General features: G+C 41.3%; 1 protein-coding gene and 1 non-coding gene across 13 annotated transcripts in view; one reads left to right on the top strand and one right to left on the bottom strand.

Annotated features, from left to right (window-relative positions):
* Positions 1-26,552, top strand: part of RBFOX1 (RNA binding fox-1 homolog 1) — a 2,849,206-nt gene that overhangs the window by 2,159,490 nt on the left and 663,164 nt on the right. The gene's annotated exons all lie outside the window — the stretch shown is intronic.
* LOC119943067 lies at positions 25,827-25,964 on the bottom strand. Its single transcript, XR_005455551.1, has one exon. It is a non-coding gene; the product is annotated as a small nucleolar RNA SNORA7 (small nucleolar RNA).

The following is a 26,552-nucleotide window of genomic DNA, read 5'->3' as shown; positions in this document are numbered from 1 at the left end:
TGGAAAGGTACAATTCAGCAACAGCTAGAGACAATCCTTACCCAACAACGGGCTCACAGTCTAGAAAGGGGAGACAGACAACAAAACAAGTAGACAAGCATCAATAGCATCAAATAGATAAATAGAATCCGTTGTGGGCAGAGATTGTCTTTCTTTGCTGTATTGTACTTTCCAAGCACTTCGTACATTGCTCTGCATGCAGTAAGCGCTCAGTAAATATGATTGAATGAATAGTAAACTCTTGACAAATGCCACAATTATCATTACTTATTAACCCCATAAACTAGAATACTATGTATAGATAGAGTAAATGATGTCAAGAGTCATGTTTCTCTAGACACACTCAGTCTTATAATATGGAGGGTGGTGTGGTAGATTACATTTTCTTTGTTCCTTAAAGTGGGAAAATTGAGAAGCAGCATGGTCTGGTTGATAGATCGTGGGCCTGGGGGTCAGAAGGACCTGGATTCTAATCCCTGCTCTTCCACTTGTCTGCTGAGTGACCTAGGGCAACTCAGTTAGTTTCTCTGTGCCTCAGTTACCTCATCTGTAAAATGGAGATTAAGACTGTGTGCCCACTGTGGGACAGGGACTCTGTCCAACCCTATTTACATATACCCATCCCAGTGCTTAGTACAGTGCCTGTCACATAGTAAGCACTTAAATACGACAGTTGTGCTGTGGCAGGGTAACTTAGCAAATGTCTTGCGACAACCATTTCTTTTAACTTCACACTGCATGCCAGGCAGATGTGCCCCATTTTCCTAAACAATACTTGAAACACATTGTGAAAGTGCAAATATTTCAGGAGATTGGTAGGGATGTACCCATAAGCTTACATGGATTAAACCCTGAGCGGGTCATCCAAACACTTCTCTTTTTCTACCAGGTCCTCCCCAAAGGCTATATTGTTACACAGTAGCTATAAAGTGATTGGTCTTCCTGGGTCCCAATCTTATTCACAGGGCAGCAAAGGAGCAATTACATTATGCCTGATTAAAATTGAAAACAATTGCTTCTCAACAATAGTATGATGGTAGGATCGTCTAATGCAGATTGTAACACATCCTTTGGGTCCTTTTGTTACTCAATCAGTAAATCATAATTGTTTTCCAAAAGTCCCTTTAGTGTTTAGTAGGTGCTCAATATATGCCATTACTGCTAATAGGGGACTGTATCCAGCAGCACTGCAAGAAATGATGCCCTAGTAGTTTGAAAAAAGTAAATGCTTCTTTCTGGGTGACTAATTTACTACCAGGTATGGATTTTGAAATTGGGACAGAGTAGGCAGATGTGGGGAAATGGGTGGTGGATTCAGGGACAGGGAAAGCACTGTGGCACTTAAAAAATATGATTATTATTATTATGAGTCAAATGCTGCAAATGTCCCAGATTCCTGTGTGATATAAGTAAAGTATATGCTCCACTGTGTACATGGAAATGCAAGCAGTTATGTGAATAAAACATCTGCAGTCACTGTAAGGAAAGCTGACCAATTTAGCTAAGACAGTTTCAACTCTTGGAAGATATAGCTATATATATTTATATATGGATAGATTTGTTTTCCAAAATTGGCCTGGTTCATCTACAAATGCCTGGGACCAAACTGACTAAATTTAACTGTAGGGTCAACCTAACTGAAGAGTAACTTCAAACATCAGGAAAATGTGGATCATCTTTTCATTTAGAATCTCCTTTTATCCATATTCTATTGTCTCATTTAGAGTGCCATCTTACGTTGACCTGTGAGATGTGACAAGTCACGAAATGCAAGCACAGAAAAAATGATAAAAGTTGGAGGGAAAATACAATATTTTAAAATAGTTGAAACCAGAAAATTGGAGGGTAACTTCATTTGTCTCTCTTCATGCTTGCCTAGATTCCTATAATGGAGGGTAACATTGTGTGGTTTGTGCAACTCTTGGCCACCTAGACAGTATGATCAAAAGAGTTAGTTGCAAAATCCTTTTTCTTTCAGATACTTTTAGACATAAATTGATTCTCTCATGAAGAAAATATAATATTGTGTAGAGCCAATATTAAGAAGCTAAATGTGATCTGATAGAGCTTCATAAAATTGAAGGAGATTTGAATTAACTTATACCAGAAGAGTAGATATGTAAATCATTTCTTTTTCCTCCAGGCTAATCAATGAAGATGAATATTCTACATGAACCTGATATTGCAAATGGAACTAAACTACAGTATTTTCTTTAACATTTTTCCACACAGTAAATAGATCATTTTTATTATACTGTAGAAATTTCCTTAGCATTTTTAATAGCCTTTCCAAGAGTAATGTTTCCTTGAATATATGGCCCATTAAGATGTGTATTGCTTCTAATACACTGTGGCTTTTGCGGGGAGGAGAGGAACAGACCCAGGATATAGGATCACTGAGAAGTTTATTCTTGGAAAATTGCTCATTCCCCTAATTTTTACTTCAGAAGGTATGTCTGGACAATCTGGGTTTGGTTACCTGTTCATTTCTTTTGTTGGAATTTGATGTTTTATATGCAGATGCAGTACTGGGAAGTGTTCACCCTTGAAATCCTGCCTATGGCTGTTAGGTGATGAATCACTTATTTGCAGATTTCCATCAGTCCATCAGTATCATTTATCAAGCGCTCACCACAGGGCACTGTACTAAGCGCTTGGGAGAGTACAGTATAAAAGAGTTGGTAGATGTTCTCAGGCCATCACACTCACAGGACCTCTGTTATTGCATTATTCAAGGCCTTAATGAGAAGAAATCTAAATCACTGACTCTCCACATGTTCACAGATGAGCTTCAGCTAGAGCTCAGGGGCCGAGGAGGAAATCTTAAGGTTGAGAGAGATGAAATGAAATCACACCTGTGAAATTTTATGAAAAGATGAAGCTGTTTTCATTTCCTAACCTTAATTGTTCCTAAATACGTGTCAGTTTTAGTGGATCAGAAAATACCAGTGGGCTGTCAAAAACTGTCAGGTTTACAAAAAATTAACCCTTATGCCTAGGGATACAGAACACCCTTTTTTTCTGTGTTTTTTTTTTAAAGTTTCCAGGCTGGTTAAGGATTTTAAGTATGTTGGGAATTAAAGGGTTTTTTTCCACGCAGTTCTGTACAGAACAGTTCTATCCCCATGAAGTTTGTCTTCTTTTGAGCAAGAGGATATGTTGTAGACTAAATTTTTCTGTTTCCCTTAATGCACATACTCCACTCTTTTCCTTAGATACACTGGGAAAGTCATGAAAATAAGCACTGGCCCACTGTCCCCAATAGCCTACTGAGGCTTAATCAATCATTCAATTAGTGGTTTTTACTGAATGCTTACTATAATAATAATAATGGTATTTGTTAAGCGCTCAGTATGTGCAAAGTACTATTCTAAGCACTGGGGAGGTTACAAGGTGATCAGGTTGTCCCACGGGGGGCTCACAGTTTTAATCCCCATTTTACAGATGAGGTAATTGAGGCCCAGAGAAGTTAAGTGACTTGCCCATAGTCACACAGCTGACAGTTGACGGAGCCAGGATTTGAACCCATGACCTCCGACTCCAAAGCCTGTGCTCTTTCCACTGAACCACGCTGCTTCTCTGATCTATCAATTATATTTATTGAGCATTTACTGTGTGTAGAGCACTGTACTAAGAGCTTGGGAGAGTACAACACAATAAAACTGACACATTCCCTGCTCACCACGAGAGGACTGTACTAACTTCTTGGGAGAGTGCAAAAGAGAGTTGGTGTTCATGTGCCCTGCCCACAAAGAGCTTAAAGTCCAGGGTGATCAGGGAAAGCTTGCTTCTCCTCCAATACATTCCCTTTTTGTGTCCCCTTCATGAAACTCCATATTCAGGGGGAAGACCATGTTCATTTCCCTTAGACAATGGCATATGTTCCCTATTTCTACTAAGGTGAGACTCCAGAGGTCAGGGTAATTAGGAGCGGATAAGATGCCTTTGATAAATGTGGAACTTTTACAACTAGAAGACTCTAAAAAGGTTTCACGATTCTAGTGTTGTAATCATCATCATCAATCGTATTTATTGAGCGCTTACTATGTGCAGAGCACTGTACTAAGCGCTTGGGAAGTACAAATTGGCAACATATAGAGACAGTCCCTACCCAACAGTGGGCTCACAGTCTAAAAGGGGGAGACAGAGAACAAAACCAAACATACTAACAAAATAAAATAGAATAGATAGTAGAAATAAATTAAATAAATAAATAAATAGAGTAAAAAAATATGTACAAACATATATACATATATACAGGTGCTGTGGGGAAGGGAGGGAGGTAAGATGGGGGGATGGAGAGGGGGACGAGGGGGAGAGGAAGGAAGGGGCTCAGTCTGGGAAGGCCTCCTGGAGGAGGTGAGCTCTCAGCAGGGCCTTGAAGGGAGGAAGAGAGCTAGCTTGGCGGATGGGCAGAGGGAGGGCATTCCAGGCCCGGGGGATGACGTGGGCCGGGGGTCGATGGCAGGACAGGCGAGAGCGAGGTACAGTGAGGAGATCAGCGGCGGAGGAGCGGAGGGTGCGGAGTGGGCTGTAGAAGGAGAGAAGGGAGGTGAGGTAGGAGGGGGCGAGGTGATGGAGAGCCTTGAAGCCCAGGGTGAGGAGTTTCTGCCTGATGCGCAGATTGATTGGTAGCCACTGGAGATTTTTGAGGAGGGGAGTGATATGCCCAGAGCATTTCTGGACAAAGATAATCCGGGCAGCAGTATGAAGTATGGATTGAAGTGGAGAGAGACACGAGGATGGGAGATCAGAGAGAAGGCTGATGCAGTAGTCCCGACGGGATAGGATGAGAGCTTGAATGAGCAGGGTAGCGGTATGGATGGAGAGGAAAGGGCAGATCTTGGCAATGTTGTGGAGCTGAGACCGGCAGGTTTTGGTGACGGCTTGGATGTGAGGGGTGAATGAGAGAGCGGAGTCGAGGATGACACCAAGGTTGCGGGCTTGTGAGACAGGAAGGATGGTAGTGCTGTCAACAGAGATGGGAAAGTCAGGGAGAGGGCAAGGTTTGGGAGGGAAGACAAGGAGTTCAGTCTTCGACATGTTGAGCTTTAGGTGGCGGGCAGACATCCAGATGGAGATGTCCTGGAGGCAGGAGGAGATGCGAGCCTGGAGAGAGGGGGAGAGAGCAGGGGCAGAGATGTAGATCTGGGTGTCATCAGCGTAGAGATGATAGTTGAAGCCGTGGGAGCGAATGAGGTCACCAAGGGAGTGCGTGTAGATCGAGAACAGAAGGGGACCAAGCACTGAACTTTGGGGAACCCCCACAGTGAGAGAATGGGAGGGGGAGGAGGAGCCTGCAAAAGAGACTGAGAAAGAACGACCGGAGAGGTAAGAGGAGAACCAGGAGAGGACGGAGTCTGTGAAGCCAAGGTCAGATAGCGTGTTGAGAAGAAGGGGGTGGTCCACAGTGTCAAAGGCAGCTGAGAGGTCGAGGAGGATTAGGACAGAGTAGGAGCCGTTGGATTTGGCAATCAGGAGGTCATTGGTGACCTTTGAGAGGGCAGTTTCCGTGGAATGTAGGGGACGGAAGCCAGACTGGAGGGGGTCGAGGAGAGAGTTGTTATTGAGGAATTCTAGGCAGCGAGTGTAGACAACTCATTCAGGGAGTTTGGAAAGGAATGGTAGGAGGGATATGGGACGATAACTAGAGGGTGAGGTGGGGTCAAGAGAGGGTTTTTTTAGGATGGGAGAGACATGGGCATGTTTGAAGGCAGAGGGGAAGGAACCAGTGGAGAGTGAGCGGTTGAAGATGGAAGTTAAGGAGGGGAGAAGGGATGGAGCGAGAGATTTAATGAGATGAGAGCGAATGGGGTCAGAAGCACAGGTGGCCGGAGTAGCACTTGAGAGGAGGGAGGAGAGCTCCTCTGAGGACACTGCTGGGAAGGATGGGAGAGTAGCAGAGAGTGTTGAGAGCCGGGGGGATGGAGAAAGGGGGGAAGAGACCTTGGGGAGGTCGGACTTGATGGATTTAATTTTGTTAATGAAGTAGGAGGCCAGATCGTTGGGGGTGAGGGAAGGAGGAGGGGGAGGAACCGGGGGCCTGAGAAGGGAGTTGAGTGTATGGAAGAGCTGGCGGGGGTGATGGGCATGGGTGTCAATAAGGGAGGAGAAATAGTTTTGTCAGAAGAGAGGGCTGAGTTAAGGCAGGAAAGAATAAACTTGAAGTGAACGAGGTTGGCATGGTGTTTAGACTTTCGGCATGGTGTTTAGACTTTAATGTCTTTTAAAGGGTTTGTTTAATGCTTACTGTGGGCCAGGCACTGTTCTGAGTGCTGGGATAGATACAAAGTAATCAGGTTGGACACAATTCATGTCCCACATGGGACTCACAGTCTTAATTCCCATTTTACAGATGAGGTAGCTGAGACACAGAGAAGCTAAGTGACAGATGTCAGAGAAGAGACACAATTAGAAGCCTGATCCTTCTGATGCCTAAGCCCACTCTCTATCCACTAGGCCACTCTGCTTCTAAGTACTTATGGTATACAAAGCACCGTTGTGTGTGCTAGGAATAATAATCATAATAAAATGAATGACAATTAAGTGTTTATTCTGTGCCAAGCACTCTTCCAGGTCCTGGGGTAGATATAACAATAATAACAATCATGGTGGTATTTTTTAAGCACTTACTATGTGCTGAGCACTGTTTTAAACTCTGGGGTAGATACAAGGTAATCAGGTCAGGCACAATCCATGTCCCACATGAGCCTCACAGTCTTAATCCCTATTTTACAGATTAGTAACTGAAGCACAGAGAAGAGAAGTCACTTACCCAAGGTCACACAACAGACAAGTGGCGGAGCTGGGATGAGAACCCAGGTCCTTTTGAATCCCAGGTCCATGCTCAATCCACTAGACCATGGTGGTTGAACATAGTCCCACATGGGGATCACAAACTAAGTAGGATGAAGAACCAGTTCTTAAATCCTATTCTACATTTGAGGGAGAGAGAAGTGAAGTGACTTGCTCAGAGTCACACAGCAGGCAAGTAAGGAGGAGAACCCAAGTCCTCTGACTCCTAATCCTGTGCTCTTTCCAATAGGCTACAATGCTTTAGCCTATTAGTTTTGGTCCCTGACTCTCAAGAGAAGTACAGTCAAAAACTAAAACGGATGAGGAAACATTTTAGGAACTCCAGAGTATTGTGGTTAAAAAAATTTTCAGGCATCAAATGGTTCTACTTATAAACTCATCTCGCTGTTAGAACCCTTCAACTTTCACTATTGTTTGGGCAGGACATGCCCACATCACTTGGTCTCTTGTTTTAATTCTTCCAGTTTAGAATCATGGATTCTTCCCTGTCACTGAACTGGTCAGTGTCAGGGAAGAATCCATGGTCCTGGCTATAGGAAGAGCAATTAGATAAAGAATTAGCTGACTCTCCGCTGACTCTAGTGTAAGCCCAAGAGATGTTTATTTTTACTTAGGCTTCACAACGAAATAAGATATATACATCAGCAATTAGAGGGGAATCAAAGTATAAGTATACATTTGCCTCTTCTGATAACTGCACCGATAAATATATGTTAATGTAATGTAATTAAGTCAATTAGAGTATGAAATGTCACTTTCAGTGTAATAGCAGATTTTGCTTTAATTTTCTTAGGAAAAGGTCTGAATCATAGCACTTAAAACTTTCCTAACCAGATTATACCATTTGAGAAAGTTCACAGTGACTATTTGAAATGCCAGACACTTTGTATTTGTAGACAGACACCTGTCAATACAATACATAATAATAATAATAGCATTTGTTAAGCACTTACTATGTGTAAAGCACTGTTCTAAGCGCTGAGGAGGATACAAGGTGATTAGGTTGCCCCACGTGGGGCTCACAGTCTTAATCCCCATTTTACAGATGAGGGAACTGAGGCACAGAGAAGTTAAGTGACTTGCCCAAAGTCACACAGCTGACAATTGGCAGAGCTGGGATTTGGACTCATTACCTCTGACTCCCAAGCCCACGATCTTTCCATTGAGCCATGCTTCTTCTCCTATCAATGTTTATCAATGTCGGGTTTTCAAAGAGATGCAATGCCTGTTTTTTTTCCTTCAATTATTCCCTCAAGGAGAAGTAGAGCTACTATGATGGAATTCTAACTAAATGTTTGTGGTATTTTTAGGACTGACATTCACATTTCCTTTCTCCATCCTTCATCCCCAAACCTATTCACTGCCCACGTGCTTTAGGGATCCCTACCTCGCTCATGAATATCTGCAGACCTTATCCCATTTTCACCAACATGTAATATGTGTTGTAGGTATGCTGTGGTTTCCCAGACTCTCCTTTTCTCCTCCACCAAACCAGCCTCATCCCACCCAGTTTGCCACTTCTCATGACATTAGGCTGAGAGATCTTGAAAATCCTCTAGATCTTGAAAATCCTCCTGTACACTGTTAGCTCCCTTTAGGCAGGGAACATGTCGACTGGGTTGTATTGTGTCCTCCCAAACACTTTCATAGACTGCTCTGCACAGAGTAAGAACTCACTGAATACCATTGATTGATTGAAATTGACAACCCACAGAATGGGGTATTTGTTATCCATAGTAGTCATACCTACTTAAATTGAAGGGTCATGCTGTGATGATAACACAACAGAAATATGTTAAAGTACTAAAATATCAGAAGACTCAGCATGTATTCTTGCATTAAAAGAAAATCTGAAATCTATCAAAATATGTATGAAATCTACTCTTTAAAGTAGACCCTCTGCTAATCGCAGGATCAGTCCACCTAATTGTGACCTGCAGCACAAGGAAAGTTGAGCAGAACAAAGACTGTGTTATGTATCGAGAAGCAGCGTGGCTCAATGGAAAGAGCCTGGGCTTTGGAGTCAGAGGTCATCGGTTCAAATCACGCTCCACCACCTGTCAGCTGTGTGACTTTGGGCAAGTCACTTAACTTCTCTGTGCCTCAGTTACCTCATCTGTAAAAATGGGGATTAAAACTATGAGCCTCCTGTGGGACAACCTGATCACCTTGTAACCTAGCCAGTGCTTCTAACAGTTCTTTGCACACAGTAAGCGCTTAATAAACGTCATCATTATTATGCATCATTATAACACAATTAGAAGTTTGACTACAAAGCTTTCACTTGAAAGGAGTTCATTTCATTTGGAAAGCAGGTAGCTGCTGGGTACCTTAGAGCAATTCCCTGACAGCAGCAAAAGTTGGGATAGGGATTCTGGCTTCCTGGGTTTGTAAGTTTGATTAAGTGATTAACTTATTTCTGCCCTTTTAAGCACTTGATAGTTACACCCACCCTCAGCCCCATATAACTTTTGTTTGCATCCGTAAATGATTTATTCATATTACTGTCTCCCCCTCTAGACTGTAGGCTCCCAGTGGTCAGGGAATGTGTCTATCAACTCTGTTGTATTGTACTCTCCCACATACTTGGTACAGTGATCTGCATGCCCTAAGCACTCAATAAATACCATTGATGGATTGACTGTTAGAGAAGTGAGTGGGAGTGAAGAAAAATCAAGAGGACTCATTTCTCCCTGATTCATAGCAGCCTGGGAAATCAGGAATTCCCCAAGCCCAAACTTCTAACATTCAGGCCAGATCTGCAGTTTATCGATTCATGAGGTTGATATAAACATCCTCCTCCTGCAATGGATTGAGTTCCTCCGAGAAAGAATAAAAGGAGCAAGTGGAAATGTGCCTCTTTCTGTGAGAAATGTTCCCCTTTTCCCATTCCCTTCTGCATTGCCCGGACTTGCACCCTTTATTTATTTATTTACTCCCAAACCCCAGCGCCACAGCACTATATGTTCATATCCATAATTTCTTTATTCACATTAATGCCTATCTGCCCCTTTAGGATGCAAGTTCATGGTGGGCGGGGAATGTGTCTGTTCTATTGCTATGTTGAACTCTCCCAAACACTTAGTACAGGGTCCTGCATACAGTAAACACAGAATAGATATGATCGATTGATTGATGGATTAATTGATGAGAATCAGGCAGACACAATGAATGGGTAGGATCCCACTGATTTTCTGTAGTCACTGTGAATGTGGGTGGGAGCACATTTACAGGGTATTCTATCTGGATGCTGGATGACATCGACACCGCAACATTTTCAGGGCTGGATAAGCACGAATCAGTAGAACAATTTAAGCAAACTCTCTGCTTGCTACTTGCACACTCCCCAATTCAAATCCAACAAAGTTTCCACGCGGTGGGTAAAATCTCCCCACTTACTTAATCGCAACCCAAACTACCATCTCAATTTACTTGGAAAGACTTCCTTCTTCATAAGCAAATGAACAGTCAATAAATAGTAAAGCCCCAGGTTTGTAGCAGCTAAACCTACTGTACTTTACAATTTAATGAGTCCATTAAAGCTTAAAACTGACCCTTTTGGAAAAGAAACTACAACTCCAATCATGGACTATGGGAATTGAAAAATGCGATGCACTCTGTTTGGGAAAGTGCCAGGATACCTGCAATTAAATGATTCATTAAGCAACCCTCTGTTGCTCACTTTTAAGGTGGATTATGGGGGAAGGCATTAAAGATGCCTAACGAGGGATCGTTAAACCACTAGATGACTGCACCAAATCCTGCCGTTATTTGATTCTGCACATTTACCTGCACTGATTTTTTCTCCGCTGACTTTTTTCGCCGTCAATGACTTTAACCCTTTTCAACCTTGAACAAAACGCACTCCCTGAAAGTTTATACAGTAAAGGTTCCATTTCCAAAAAGTGTGGCTGAGGATAGGAGGAATGAACATGTTGTCTTAGGCCTAAGTTAATAATGAGCGTGCTGTCTGAGTTAATGATCTGGGAGCAAAGTAGAAAAGTGAGAAAAGGGTGAGAAGCAGTGTTCCTAGTGGATAGAGCCCAGGCCTGTCAGAAGAACATGTGTTCTAATCCAGCCTCTGCCACTTGTCTGCTGTGTGACCTTGGGCAAGTCATGCTTCAGTTACTTCAACGGTAAAAGTGGGGATTAAGACTGTAAGCCCCATGTGGGACATGGACTGTGGCTCAGGGGAAAGAGCCTGGGCATCAGAGGTCATGGGTTCTAATCCTGACTGTCATTTGTCAGCTGTGTGGCCTTGGGCAAGTCACTTAACTTCTCTGTACCTCAGTTACCTCATCTGTAAAATGGGGATTTAGACTGTAAGCCCAATGTGGGACAACCTGATCACCTTGTATCCCCCCCAGCACTTAGAACAGTGCTTTGCACATAGTGAGTGCTTCAATGCCATTATTATTATTATTAGTAGTAGTAGTATCCAACTGGATAAACTTGTATCTACCTCAATGCTTTGAACAGTGCCTGGCACATAGGAAGTGCTTAACAAATACCATTAAAAAAAAATAGTGCATGAGAGTCTCTCTAAAAAGCACTCACACTCATAGATGCTAACGCACCATCATCTTCATCATCTTTGAGTCAAAGGCCAAATCTTCTACTGATCTGTAGATGAAGTTAAGAACACCTTCCTAAAGGCAAATTATTCAGCTGGAAAGGTTTAAATACACTACATCTCGTGTATTTTCGCTGTGATTCAGGCACCTGGGCAGGAAACATGTCTACCAACTCTGGTGTGTTGTATTCTCCAAAGTGCTCTGCACACAGTAAACATTCAAATATGATTGATTGATTAGTTGATACATAATAAAATCTCCCAATGTGTGGTGTAATAAATAATAATTGTGGCTTAGTGGAATGAGCATGGGCTTTGGAGTCAGAGGTCATGGGTTCAAATCCCGGCTCCGCCAAATGTCAGCTGTGTGACTTTGGGCAAGTCACTTAACTTCTCTGTGCCTGTTACCTCATCTGTAAAATGGGGATGAAGACTGTGAACCCCCCCTGGGGCAACCTGATCACCTTGTAACCTCCCTGGCACTTACAACAGTGCTTTGCACATAGTAAGCACTTAATAAATGCCATCATTATTATTATTATTATTAAGTGCTTACTATGTACCAGGTACTGTAATAAGTGCTGGGGTGAGTGCAAGCAAATTGGGTTGGAAACAGTCCCTGTCCCATGTGGGGCTCACAGTCTCAATCCCCATTTTACAGATGAGGTAACTGAGGCCCAGAGTGGTGAAGTGACTTGTCCAAGGTCACACAACAGACAGGTGGTGGAGCTGGAATTAGAACTCATGACCTTCTGACTCCCGGTCCCATGCTCCATCCACTACACCATGTTGTCTCTATATGTGTATTGAGCTCAGCCCATTTCCTATTTTTTATGCCAAATTTCAAACCCTAGCAGTAGTAGTATTTATTGAACACCCAGGTGGTGTGGTACACTGTACTGCTTCCCTAGAGAGGCATAAAACAATAAAATGACACATTTTCCTCAGTGATTTAGGGCTTTCTCTCCTGGCTTGGCAGATATTCCACAAAACCCACAGAGAACATGCAACCAATTTTAGAAAGCATCAGGTCCGAGTAGCATTTTCAAAAACCATATACTTCACCACACCACTGTAAGAGCAAATTTGCCCCCATTACAATTGTGATTCATAAATTACTAAAACTGTTTTCCAGGAAAATAAATATTTCGCCAGCCAGTGACAGACTTATGAGCTAATTAGAATCTCAGCCCCGAAAGAAGCAGTGCCATTAGCTCAATTCACAGAACTGTGAAGTGTACTGTTTCTCATTGACTCATATGAAGTTTGTATAATGGAAGTGAGTAGGTTGGCTTATTAACAACAAAAATGTTGGTTTTGGATGAGAGATGCTCTATGTATATTGAGATATTTAAAGGAACAGAAATAATTTTCAAAGCTGAGTTGCATGCATATTGTCTGCAATAGGGGAAAAAAAACACCAAACTTGCCATATTGGATGTACTGTGAGCATTATCAAGGTTTTTGTTCTTTACAAAGAAAACCTGCAGGCTCTGTGTGAAGATGTTGTATTCCTCTAAATGGTTTAGTTTTTAGAAAATGAGCTGTTGCAACACAAGCGAATGCACAGCCATTGATTTAATTATTCACCAATAAAACACCATGCTGTGAAGTACTCATTGATCAATATTTTCTAGCAACCATCCCATTTAAAAAAAAAATAGTTTAATACAGTCAGCGAGGTTTCCAGGTGTCTGTTTTCCAGGGGTCTGTGTTCCAGAGTTCTGTACCCATCAGAACAACAGTGAGAAGCAAAGGAAATTTGAGTGCCTCCCACATACTAGCACTTGAATGTCCTCCAGACTATCCTACCCCTTCGTCTACAAGGAAAATTCGTGAAATTCTTCATTTTTAAGCCACCTTCATAGTTCCCCAATGACCTCCAATGGCATCAAATGAAAACATTCTGATAATAATAAAAATGCTATTTATTAATTGCTTACTCTGGGTCAGACTGTCCTACGTGCTGGAGTATATTTGAATTAATCATATCAGACCCAGTCCCTGTCCTTCATTGGTTTCCCATTCTAAGTAGGAGGAAGCATGGGTGAATCCGCATTTCACAGATGAGGAAACTGAATCATTGGGAAAGTTAAGTGAATTGCCCAAGATCACCCAGCAGGTGAATGCCTGTGTCTGGATCAAAACTCAGTTCTTCTGACTTCCAGGGCTAGGCTCTTTCACTAAGCCATGGTGCTCCTTGAAAACAATCTAGGAAATGAGAACAGTTCTGGGTTGCACTCAATCAATCATCATCATCATCAATCGTATTTATTGAGCGCTTACTATGTGCAGAGCACTGTACTAAGTGCTTGGGAAGTACAAGTTGGCAACATATAGAGACAGTCCCTACCCAACAGTGGGCTCACAGTCTAAAAGGGGGAGACAGAGAACAAAACCAAACATACTAACAAAATAATATAAATAGAATAGATATGTACAAGTAAAATAAATAGAGTAATAAATATGTACAAACATATATACATATATACAGGTGCTGTGGGGAAGGGAAGGAGGTAAGATGGGGGGGATGGATTTCCCTCATTTCCTCCTTGGATTGTGAGCCCCTTAGGGCAAGGCCATCATCTCGTACCTTATTTCTACCTTTCCCAGTTCTTAAAATTTGACGCTCCATTGGCTCCCTACCTTCTGTCCGGAGCAGCACATCTTTTCGGAGACTACTGAAGCAGGGACTTTCTGCACTGTCCTTTCTGTCACAGGCCATGTGAACAGCAAATGGGTATATCTACAAGGTACAGCCTACTGGGTAGGCAGTGAGAGTTGGAAGACAAGGAGGGAATCTGAAATCCAGTAGCAATATTTAAATATCCTTCTTAACATCTCTTTCAGTTTCCCGTATGGGATCCCATAAAAAATTGGGATCTTTCCAATAACTGAGAACATAGTCCACAATGAAAAATAGAAAGCTCCCAGGATTAGATAGCACACCTGCTGAGAGCAGGAAGGGAATATAACATTCAGAGAGTCCGGACAGACTCTTCACCAACATAAGACCTATCAAAGAAATGCCATGGGATTTTAAACCCATCACCATCTTAAAGAAGAAAGGCAAGAAAACTGACTAGAAAATACTGTGGCATCACCCCTGCACTCCAGTGCTGGCAAGACTGTAAGCAGAGCCTTTCTGAACTGGTTGATAAGGACTATTGTTAACCATGCATTGTCAGAACCATAGTGCTTCTTAAGACTTTAATATAACACTGTGGACATGATTTTTGATGCTATGAAATACAGGAAAAGAGAAGGGAACAGACTTTGTACTGTTAGACCTCACAGAAGTATTCAATACTTGAGTTCTGGAAGTTACAAGAGATGTTTTGCCTAGCCTGAGAACATTATCAAGACCATACCAAATGCTAACCTTAGTAGAAAAATAGAGAATACAATTGTTGCTTCTAGTTCAGTGACAGAGGAGCCAGTTACAAGCAGCTCCATTAAAAATAAACTTTTTTATTCATTGATTGAAAATGTCATTTTGAAGTTCAGTGTCACCGGGAAGAAGAAGAAAGAATTGCTATTTAATGTTCCTAAAAGAAGGTTATTGCCTGTAAAGTATTTTAACTTTCATATATTTATAAATTAATTTGATCTGCATTGATAAATAATGAACCCAACGACCTATGCTGCTTTTGTACTTCACAGCAAAATGCACATTTTGAAATATTGTGGTTAATCTAAAACTCTACAGCTGAACAGAAAAACAAAATCAGTTCCAAATATGAATAAATGATCTGCTACTTAATATGTCAGTGCATTTGTCAGGTTGATAACATTAGACTCAGCAGCATTCAATTCTGAAACTTGCAATATTTGAAGTTTGATATTGTGCCTTACTAAATTTAATACATGGACCTCAGTAATGGAGGAAATCACTTTAGCACTTGGCAGTTTGTTATGCTGTAGAAAATTGACTGCTCCGCAAATACAATAGCGATAATAAAAACTGTGGTCAGCGGGGCGGGGTGGGAGGGGGTGGTTAATGCATTTTTGTAGCTTCGGTAAAGGTCCAGATGAAATTTATTGAGATTTTTGCCATTTGGGTGAAGATCAATAGAGCTTTGTTAATAATTTCTTGTGAGGATATTCTCTAGGGATATGACATTTTAGTGTAAAACTTTGGTAATTGTGAAAGTGGAACTAGTGGTAACAAAGTCACAATGTCTAAAGCCTAGGAAGACTTCAGTGCCCTCCCTGGGAAAGGATTTCCAGAAATGGTAATCGCTACGTTGAACACTCAGTATGCAAGGAAGTCAATTATTGATGCATTCTCATATGTTCACAATACAGTAAACGGACTGTGATTTTTGTGAAGTAGTATTGCTGGTTTAGCACAGTTTTTAAAATATCTGAACCCTGACTGACTTGCTTGTTCATTTTCTAAATTAGAGTTTTGTTCTGTTTTTCTTTCTCAGTCCAACTTTTTATCTTTTAAATGCCACCTGATACCCATTCACAATAGATGTGATCTTATTGACAATACAGAGTTATTTAATCTTATTTGTGCAGTAAATATTATTATTGATGGCATTTGTTAAGTGCTTGCAATGTGCATAGCACTGTTCTAAGCGCTGGGGAGGACATAAGGTGATCAGGTTGTCCCACATGGGGCTCACAGTCTTAATCCCCATTTTACAGATGAGGTAAATGAGGCACAGAGAAGTTAAGTGACTTGTCCAAAGTCACACAGCTGACAATTGGTGGAGCTGGGATTTGAACCCATGACCAAATATGTAATCTACCTACCTGTACGCTCACACACATGTGTGTGTATACATTTATATGCATATACATGTACATATATATACATATTCTAATCCTATGACTTTTGGTTCAGTAGTTAAATTTTACTAATTTTGAAATGTACTTACAATCTGCAGCCATTTGGAGGCACTTAATTTATAATGAATGCCTGCAGCATTAAACCGATAGTATCTACCTAGGTACTTCCCAAGCACATAGTAAAGTGCTCTGCACACAGTAAGCGCTCCATAAATACGATTGAATGAATGAATGACTATCACTATTATGTTCCGGATCTAACGTTCTGTTAGTTATGCTTTTTAGATTATGAATGATGGGTCCAGTTCTGAGTAAAGTCCAATCCTGCATTTAACCTTACTGTTATTTTTTTCTCACTTCCCTCTTCCTTGCTTGTTCTGTCAGTATTCTATCAAAAAGAATAAAATGTATAAAGAAAATTAAAATAAATTTCTGCACTTCATAGAGGAGTACAAGCTTCCCATTGTTATCAAAGGACTGTGCAGTAGACCTTAAAAGAAAAGATGTCTCAATTCATGCTTTTTGCATTTTATTAAATATCATACGTCTTTTTTATATTCTATCAGATAGTATCGTAACCCCGTAAAAGATCACCTTTCTTCTCCATATAAAATGAATCTCTTTTGTATGTTGGGGAAAAAAAAAACCCTCCTTTTTTTTTTCTTTTGGGGAAATAGGTGGACGTTGTTGATTGTTCGCAGGGAAATAGAAATTTGTCAGCACTTTTCAGTTTGAAATCTGGGACTAGGCACAGCAGAACAATTTATTTTCAATGAGCATGCACAAAGTAAGATTTATGACTTTTGCAGCTTGGATGACATTTCTTACATTGTTGCCGAGCTACAGCAAATTAAAGGGATCCGTGAATACTAAGGGGTGTGTTTTTGTAATGAAGGAGAAGAGACAGAGGCAATAAGAAGATAATTAAGGTAACAACTTGTGAAAAATTAAAGTGTTTCTGTCTTTCATTTTTGAATCTCTGAGCATAAACTTTGTAGTTGTTAATTTAATTGCTGATGTTCTCTGTATCCCTGAAGAATATTAAGGATTAATCATCTGGTTCATTCCAACAAGAGATAAGGCCTAAGTGAATTGAAATTTTACCAATTTAACCCTGTCTTCCTCCTAATATGACATGATTAACATTTTTCAATTAACAACATGTAATTATTCTACCGGCCTCATTGAACTCTCTTTTTAGGGGTAGATTTTCTTTTTCAGGTACTTTAAATCTGAAATAATTCCAATTTAACTATATTAATTGTTTTCCCATCAGTCACACACGTTCATCTATATTAGCAAGATATTCTCAACTATCTCTTTGAGATGGAAATCTCTAACAGTAAAACACATTTTGCTCAGGTGTACACTTTACAAATATAGATTTCTAGAACTGGAGCTAGAAAGTGTAATCTTGAAACATTAACAGAATTTCAGCGAATTTGCATGGGGAAATTTGGAGTTTTAGGTTGAAATAAATGTCATTTTCTATGCTCATAAGAGCAAGTGGTGCTGTCATTTGGGTCTCCCCTAATTCGGTACTTTCCGATAGTCTTTGCTCAGGGCTGTTGATGGAGGCTATCAGAACTGGGCCTCCTTTAGATCAGTTCTGAGTCCCAGGAGTTCTTAGTTAGACCCTGTTATAAATGTAGTGTAATTGACATATTCATTAGAAAGTGAGAGCATGCCCAAAGAATAGCTGTGGCTCCTATTTACTGAGTTGGGGTTGTCAAACTACAGGATATTTAACCCACTTAAAAGTGGGTTAAAGATTACATGCCAATAATGTGGCTACATCTCTCCAACCCCTCAAAGGATTAGGGGATATGATTTAATGAATAATCACATCCTAAAATGGGCTGAGAGTGGGTAGATTATCCACACCCTTCACTTCTCTCATTTTTCCTTTGTTCACTTTTGGGCTATTTCCCTTCTTGTCCTCATGTTCACCCAAGGACATGAACTGAAACTCAAATCAGTCAACTTTTGTCACATCTCAGAAATACTAGAAACCATTTGATGAGGTTAAACTGAATGGACTGGCTAAAGTAAGGTTTTTAGATCATCCTTGGGTAATTTATCATTTCCAGCCCTTGCTACAACAGAATATTGAGTTTCCCCCAGGTGCACCTCTTTAGGCCGGAATATTACTTTCTCTTAGAAACAGACTTTTCTCCTTTCTTCATAGTCATGACAAAGTCCGATATTTCAAAACAGAACTATCTCAACAACTTCTGAGGTGATCCATAGAGGGCAAAACTCTACCATCAGGGCCACAGAAATTAATAAGAATGGAACAGGATGTTGAAATAATAGGGTAAGAAGTCTGTGTAAAGAGGCTCTTTTCCCTTAGTGTCTCTTAAGCGCACATTGCAATACCGAACTCAAAGCAGCTACCAACAATGTCAGAAAGGGAATTAAAACAGACAAAGGCAAAGAAAAAGGTCTGGCATCTAATTTTGAGAGAGGCTATTGAGGAGGAGGTGAAGGAGTTAGGAGGGATTCAGGAAGAATGTGAATTTCAGGCACTCTGGTCATTTGTGTTGAAAGGAATGATGAGGTCATTTTCTAGTTCAGTGATTTTGGAGTTACTTATAGGCAGAAGGCAGATTCACGGTGAGTAGTTGAAGACATTCCTGGAAGCCATCCTTCTTAGCAGCTGGTACCTCTAGGGACATGCCTAGTCTGGGAGTTCCTGTTAAGTGCCTGGTGGAGTTTCTTCTATGAGTGACCAGGTTTCAAGTCGCTGACTCTGGAAGCTGGAGAATGGATTACATAATCCTAAAGGAGATTACTTCTTGGACTTGCCTATATAGGATAGGGAATGCTTCTGTAAGCAGAAGCTTCTAGACTGCAAGCTCATTGTTGACAGGGAATGTGTACTGTCCCAAGTTGTTAGTTTTGTGGTTTGGTCACAGTAAGCGCTCAGTAAATATGATTGCCTGATTCCGAGTGTCATTCCTCATTGCATTTTCAAAGTTGTTGCTATAGTTGTATTGCTAAGCTACTGGAGAGAGTCCCCTCCAGTAGCCTTGGATGTTGCTTGACCTTGAGCAAGTCACTTCACTTCTGTGGGCCTCAGTTATCCCATCTGTAAAATGGGGATTAAGACTGAGCCCCATGTGGGATTTGGACTGTGTCCAACCTGTTAAGTTTGTATCTACCCCAGTGTTTAGAACAGTGCCTGGCACATACTAAGTGCCTAACAAATATCATTCAAAAAAAAAAACCCTTGAGAAAAGTAAAAGTGTTATCCCCTCTGATATGGTACATATCCTGTGCTTTTGCACATATATGATCTGGGCTTTAGTTCTAGCTATGTAAATAGGAGAATCTCCTATCCTATCAGTGATACAGACTATCAAGGAGACTATCCCGACAGTGATGAAGATTTCCGATTATAAAACCATTTAGGGCATTTGGATTAACTGGTACCTATCCCAGAGCTTAATATCGTGCTTGGCACATATTAAGCATTTAGCAAATACCAAAACTAGTATTATTAATTATGATCCTGTGAAATGTATAGGTTCACAGGAATGCTGACAAGCAGATGCTTAACATGCACTGGGAAGACCACAGTGGATACCGAGGCAGCTCATTGTAGGCAGAGATCCTGTCTACCAACTCAACTGCTTTGAACCAAGCCCTTAGTACAGTGCTCTACATGAGCAGATCATTCAAGGAAGTGTTTAATAAAAGTGCTAATGATGATTGACTGATAACTATATGTTGGCTTATGGTGCTACCAAACAGTATTCTCACTAAACTGCCATCACATTGGCAGAAAATGGGTTCTGCCCATTAAACAGTCCATGTGCCCTTCACAATCTTTGCAAACTATCCTAACGAAGTCCCTCTACTATCAAATTTTGACAAAAAGCCACCTCAAATGGCTGCTCTTGAGTTGCCAAAGGAAACTGCATTTAGAGTGAAGGGATGAACCTTCTTTCTGAAATAGAAGTTGTTCTGCTTATTATAAAGGCATGCAAACTGCCTCAAGAATACAAGGCTCCCGCAGGGTGGGATGCCCTCCTACCCAGAACAATGGCTAATGATGCTGTTACTCTCTGCTTCGCCTCCCAGGAACGGAGAAATGAAATGTTTTCCCACATCACCGTGAGAAGAGCTTTAAATCAATAGTAAATCAAGGCCCAGAACAGAGGTGTTTTTATGGCCCTAGAGTTTGATTTCCAAAGGATTCACTGTATTTATTCTGCTTTGTGTGAACCCCCAGTGGAACAAGAGTTGGGAAAAAGGTCCCCTGGCTTGGGGGTATTCAAGGTTGCCTGGTTTTGGGGTATTCAAGGGGAGATAAGTCTTTGCTTTGGGGGTGATGCCCTGCTATCAGATTTAATGCAGGGTTTTGATCTCTAGTTTATCTGTATTAATGCCTGAATCCCCCTCTAGACTCTAAGCTCACTGTGGGCAGGCAATGTGTCTGTTGTACTGTCAAACTGTACTCTCTCTAGTGCTTAGTACAGTGCTCTTCACATAGTAAGTGCTCAATAAATACAATTGACTACCTCATTCAGTAAAATTAAGTGCTGACTCCTGTACTCCTCAGATAGTGGGTTCAGTGGCAGCAAAATGTCTCTAGTTGACAGAGAAGATTACCATGTCTCAATCCCAATCCTGAAGACACCTTGGAGAGCCTCAGGGTCACCCCCCAAATCCAAAGAGCCTGACAGGGGATTAAAGTAAGATGGTGCAGAATCCCCAGCCAAGCATCTTTCACAACCTAAATCCCATGTCCATGCAAACTGATCTCATCAGTTCTGACTCAACTTTAAAGCACAATGGCAAAATTTACAGAATCCAGCTTGAATAAAATGGGACCATGAGGCATCTGGGTTTAGGGATTTTGATTTTCCATTTTGGAAATAGATGTACGTTTGGCCTGTTGAAGACCTTACCTCATCTTTTCGAATAGGGCTGCCTCTAGAAAGGCTGTAAACCGAGAGAGGTGTTAAGTTTCTGATAAACCTGGAACAGACAGAATTTTTTTTAGAAAATTATCTTTATCCTTCTAAAGACACCAGCCCTGTGGAAGCCCCGTATGGATATCCCAGCCTAGAGTGGACAGGTTTGTTCTTGGTCCCTTTGCATGGAGCCAGCAATATGACAGGAATTCCCAGTTCACTTGTTTGTAGATTTCTTGTGGTGCCTTCAGAATAGAAAATTGTCTGGTGCTCATCTCATTTCGTAGACTAAACCCACCATGGGAAGATTATCTGACAGCTTGGTCTAGACGGGAGGAAGACTTTCTCTCATTGATCCTTCTTTTCCATCCCAGTACCCTAACTGCTCTGCACACGGTAAGCACTCAGTAAATACGACAATGAACTGAATGGCATAAATAATATCCATTCTCCCATTCATTCATTCAATCGTATTTACTGAGCGCTTACTGTGTGCAGAGCACTGTACTAAGTGCTTGGGAAGTACATGCCCTTAGTTCTTTTTCTGCACCTTCTTATCTCTGGCTTCATTCATTCATTAGTTTTTTTAGGATATTTGTTAAGTGCTTTCTATGTGCTAAGCACTGTACTAAACTCTGGGGTAGATATAAGCTAATCAGGGTGGACACAGTCCCATTCCCACATGGGGTTCACGGTCTTAATCCCAATTTTACAGATGAGGTAACTGAGGCACAGAGAAATGAGGTGACTTTCCCAAGGAAACGCAGAAGACAAGTGGCAGAGCTGGGATTAGAACCTGGACAGGGTTAACAGTGAGAAGGCTGATACAGGTATAATATGAGTACAACTTCAAACAAGGTGATAGAAGTCAGGTTTGACAGAAAGGATGGATTCAAGAAATGTTGCGTTGTAAAAGCCAGTAAGATTTAGCAGAAGCTTGAATGTGAGAGTCCAAAGAGACTGAGGTGTCAGAGAAGACACCATTCATTCGTTCAATCATATTTATTGAGTGTTTACATGCAGAACACTGTACTAAGCCAATACGGCCAATTTAGATAGACCTCCTACCTACTTCTGTAGTATAAAATTAATAAAACATTTCTGTGTCCCCTCACTCACCTGCTCTATTTACTTAGCCATCATATCGGCTTCCACTGTCTTTCTGAAGATTCTTGGAAAACCCTTGATGCTTTAGGTCTTCGGATACAATTGCAGCACTTTGCCCCCGACTCCATCATCGTTTTCTTTATTTTTTCCCTCCGTTTCTCTTTCTTTCCTACCTTCCTTCTTCCCCCTTTTCTCCCTCTCTCCTTCCTTTTTTCTTTCAACTCATCAAAGCTATTTTTAGAGCACTTAGTGTATTCAGAGCACTGCCCCACACCAAACGCTTCATACAGTGCTCTGCACACAGTAAATGCTAAATTAATTCGATTGCCCGACTGACTAAGCATTTGGGAAACTACAATAAAGTTACTATACATGATCCCGGTCCTCAGACGGCTTTCCTTCTCTATTTGCTCAGTTACAGTTCGATTACCTGACTTGCAGCTGAAAGGACTGTGATTTAAACGCTAACTCTACTAATCCCTTGATAGGTGTAAAGGTGAAAATGCTTATATTGATTCTTGCTTATTTAAAAGAATTTGGCACTGCAGTTGATTACTTGACAACTCCTAGTCTGCGGTTCCCAGGTTAGGATGTCACTTCTCTCCATGTGCTAGAGAGTCACTCTAGGAATTGCAAGTACCTTATGCAAAGAACTGAACCTCTCGGTTCCCTTGACATTGAGAATGATGCTTTGGATGGCTAACATTATATTACCCTTTTGAAAGAACACGTGCCCTAGTGAAGTGTTCCAGGTGGAGGAGAAGACACTAGAGATGTTATTATCTGTGGCTGACTTTTTATTTTCCTGGAAAATATACAGGCTTCCCCCTTTGCAGTGGTGTATCTGGTGAAAATACGCCTGACATCATAAAAGTTTGTCTTCCACAATTCACGTGATTTCCTGCTGCATTGCATTAAGATCCTCGGGTGGTGCTATAAAATGGAGAAATGGTGCTGAATCTTTACAAATTTGTTTCTCCTCTTTGCAGAAGTTTTAAAGAACGGAGACAGGATCAAAAGAGTAATTTCCTTTATCATAAGGTTGGCTGAGATTTATATTCACATGCTCGATGATCATGAAACTTTAAATTAGGCCCAAGATTTTCCCTGCAGTGGATAAATCATACATTATACACTACACATTGTGTTCATCGTGTTATTAATTCTAAAGTCAGAAACCATAGATTTGAAATTGTGCAGCCAAGAGCTGTTCGTTGTGTTTTGGCTCTTAATCTCTTTTCCTCTGTCTTGCCGTCAGAGCAGTTGCTCTGAGTGATTATGTAGTTTGTTTCTCTGGAGAAATCTGATCAAACAGTATGTGAGGTTGACAGCGAACAAGAGAGACTGCGGGGTCAGCGACCTGTTACAGTGCTTCAGAACCACAAAAACTATTATTTGAACAAGCTAGGTTTGAAACTTTACTTTGTGTGAAGGGATTTAGGGGATTTTCAAGTGGTTTTCAAGGATAACTAAGTAGAGAACGATGCAGTAATCCAATCTGGAGAAGGACAAAAGCTTGAACAGCTGCGATGAGGTTTTTGCCTCTGTGTGAGAAGGTTGCCAGCTCTGTGCTGAGCAGTGATGAATGAAGGGCCTTCACCCCAGTTAGCCTGTAGAAGCTGGGGAGCAGATGGAGATGGAAGCCAACCCCTCACCCGCATCCTGCCTCTGGCCTGGAATGCCCTCCCTCCTCAAATCCGACAGACAATTACTCTCCCCCTAATCAAATCCTAATTGAAGGTGCATCTCCTCCAAGAGGCTTTCCCTGACTAAGCCCTCCTTTCCTCTTCTCCCACTCCCTGACTTGCTCCCTTTACCCATCCCTCCTTCCAGCCCCACAGCACTTATGTGCAGATCTGTAATTTATGACTTTATATTAATTTCTCTCTCCCCCTCTAGATTGCAAGCTCATTGTTGACAGGGAATGTGTCTGTTTATTTTTATATTGTACTCTCCCAAGTGCTTAGTACAGTGCTCTGCACCCAGTAAACGCTCAGTAGGTACAATCAAATGAAGCCATACCTAGGTTATCCAACAGCTCCAACTCCAACGGTCCAAAATCCTAGTCAACCTTCTGTAATTTAAATAATCAAAAAACCTGGAGAGGGGGAAAACGGGCTAGCCAAGGAGATTTTCTTTTTTTTTCTTTCTAATGGCATTTGTTAAGTGCTTGTTATGTGCCAGGCACTGCCAGGAGCCAAGTAAATAAAGCTAATCAGGTTGGATACAGTCCCTGCCCCACATGGGGCTCACAGTCTTAATCCCCGTTTTTGCAGATGAGGGAACTGAGGCACAGAGAAGTTAAGTGACTTGCCCAAGGTCACACAGCAGACAGGTGGTGGAGCCAGGATTAGAACCCAGGTCCTTTATACTCCCAGGCCTGTGCTCTACCCACTAGGCTGTGCTGCTTTGAGTTATACAAAGACTCAGCAACCCAGCTACCTGTTGGCAAGCAGAGTGATTTCTAAACCACCTACCTTGCTTAAATTGGACTACAGCATTATTTCAAAGCCTTGTAATATCTGAACCTTGATTTTAAGGAAAAAGTGTTGCCTAATGAAAGGGACATGTGCCTGGAGTCAGGTGACGTGGATTCTAATCCAAGCTCCACCAGTGGTCTGTTGTTTGACCTTGGGCAAGTAATTTATCTTCTTTGTGCCTCAGGCTCCTCATCTGTAAAATGGGGATTCAGTAACTGTTCTCCGCCCAACTTAGACTGTGAGCTTCATGTGGGAGAGGGACTGTGTCCAATGTGATTTTTTTATATCTATCTCAGTGCTTTGAATAGTGATTAACACATAATAAGTGCTTCACAGATATCATAACAAGTAACATGATAATAATCAAGAAGAAGGTCGGATAATGATGACACCCAAACACAAGCGATAACAAAATTAAACACAGATGCCATTTACCAAAGGGAATTCCAGACTCTGGGAAATCACATGAAAAATACATTTAGGAAACATTTAAAAGTCCCAATGCCACATTCAAAAGTCCATGTCTATCTTACTGTTAACAATAGAGTCATTAATGATTTATCGCTCATTGATAAATGTGTGGTAAATTGACTTGTCACAGAATTGAGATGGATTTCTAATTGACAAATCCATTTTGACAGTGTTAAAACAAAATAAACAATTAAAAACAAAATGAAATTATGAGGGCTTTTAGCCATAATATTAATAATACAAAAGAAAACCTTGAGCTATGTGTAGAAATTGGGCTACCTGTGTTCAAACTCTAAAATCCACACCCTATCTAGAGTATAACTCTATTGCAGAAGAAAGCATGAACCAATGCATAGAATATTTATTTTATTACCATAAGGTAAGCATGAGGCAAAAAAAAAAAAAGGATTTTTTATTGCAGCTGATCAACAGGTCTTGTCTTAATGCTGTCAAGTAGTCTCCAAACTACAGCGATGCCATGGACACATCTCTCCCAGAACGCTCCACCTCCATCTGCAATCATTCTGATAGTGTACACATATAGTTTTCTTGGTAAAAATACAGAGGTGGTTTACCGTTGCCTCCTTTTGTGCGGTAAACTTGAGTTTTTGCCCTCGACTCTCCCATGCCGCTGCTGCCCAGCGCAGATGAGTTTTGACTTGTAGCAGTTTGCCTTCCACTTGCTAGCCACTGCCCAAGCTAGGAATGGAATAGGTAGGCCTCTGCTTGACTCTCCCTCCCATAGTGGAAACTAGAAGAGAACTGGAAACTCTCCAGGTGCCAGCCTGAAAGGGGGATCAACAGGTACAAAGCTTAATATATTTAATATACAGGTACAGGTATAGGACGCTGAGTTTCCGAGCTTGTATTGGGTAAATTTTTATTTTTAAATATTTATTTTATTTTGTTGGTATGTTTGGTTTTGTTCTCTGTCTCCCCCTTTTAGACTGTGAGCCCACTGTTGGGTAGGGACTGTCTCTATATGTTGCCAATTTGTACTTCCCAAGCGCTTAGTACAGTGCTCTGCACATAGTAAGCGCTCAATAAATACGATTGATGATGATGATGATAAAGAGTAAGCGCATAACAAATATCGTCATTATAGAGGAGCAGCGTGGCTTAGCAGAAAGAGGCCGCGCTTGGGAGTCAGAGGTCGTGGGCTCTAATCCCTGTTCTGCCTCTTCTCTGCTGTGTGACCTTGGGCAAATCACTTAACTTCTCTGTGCCTCAGTTCCCTCGTCTGTAAAATGGGGATTAGGACTGCGAGCCCCCATGTGGGTTAACCCGATTACCTTGTATCTACCCCAGTGCTTAGTACAGTGTTTGGCACTCAGTCAGCATTTAACAAATGCCAACATTATTATTACTAAAGATGTGGTGTCA

The sequence above is a fragment of the Tachyglossus aculeatus genome, chromosome 21 (genome assembly GCF_015852505.1).
Source record: "Tachyglossus aculeatus isolate mTacAcu1 chromosome 21, mTacAcu1.pri, whole genome shotgun sequence".
Taxonomy (NCBI): Eukaryota; Metazoa; Chordata; class Mammalia; order Monotremata; family Tachyglossidae; genus Tachyglossus; species Tachyglossus aculeatus.
Note: the sequence above shows the minus strand (reverse complement) of the source record. Positions and strands in the feature narration are given on the sequence as shown.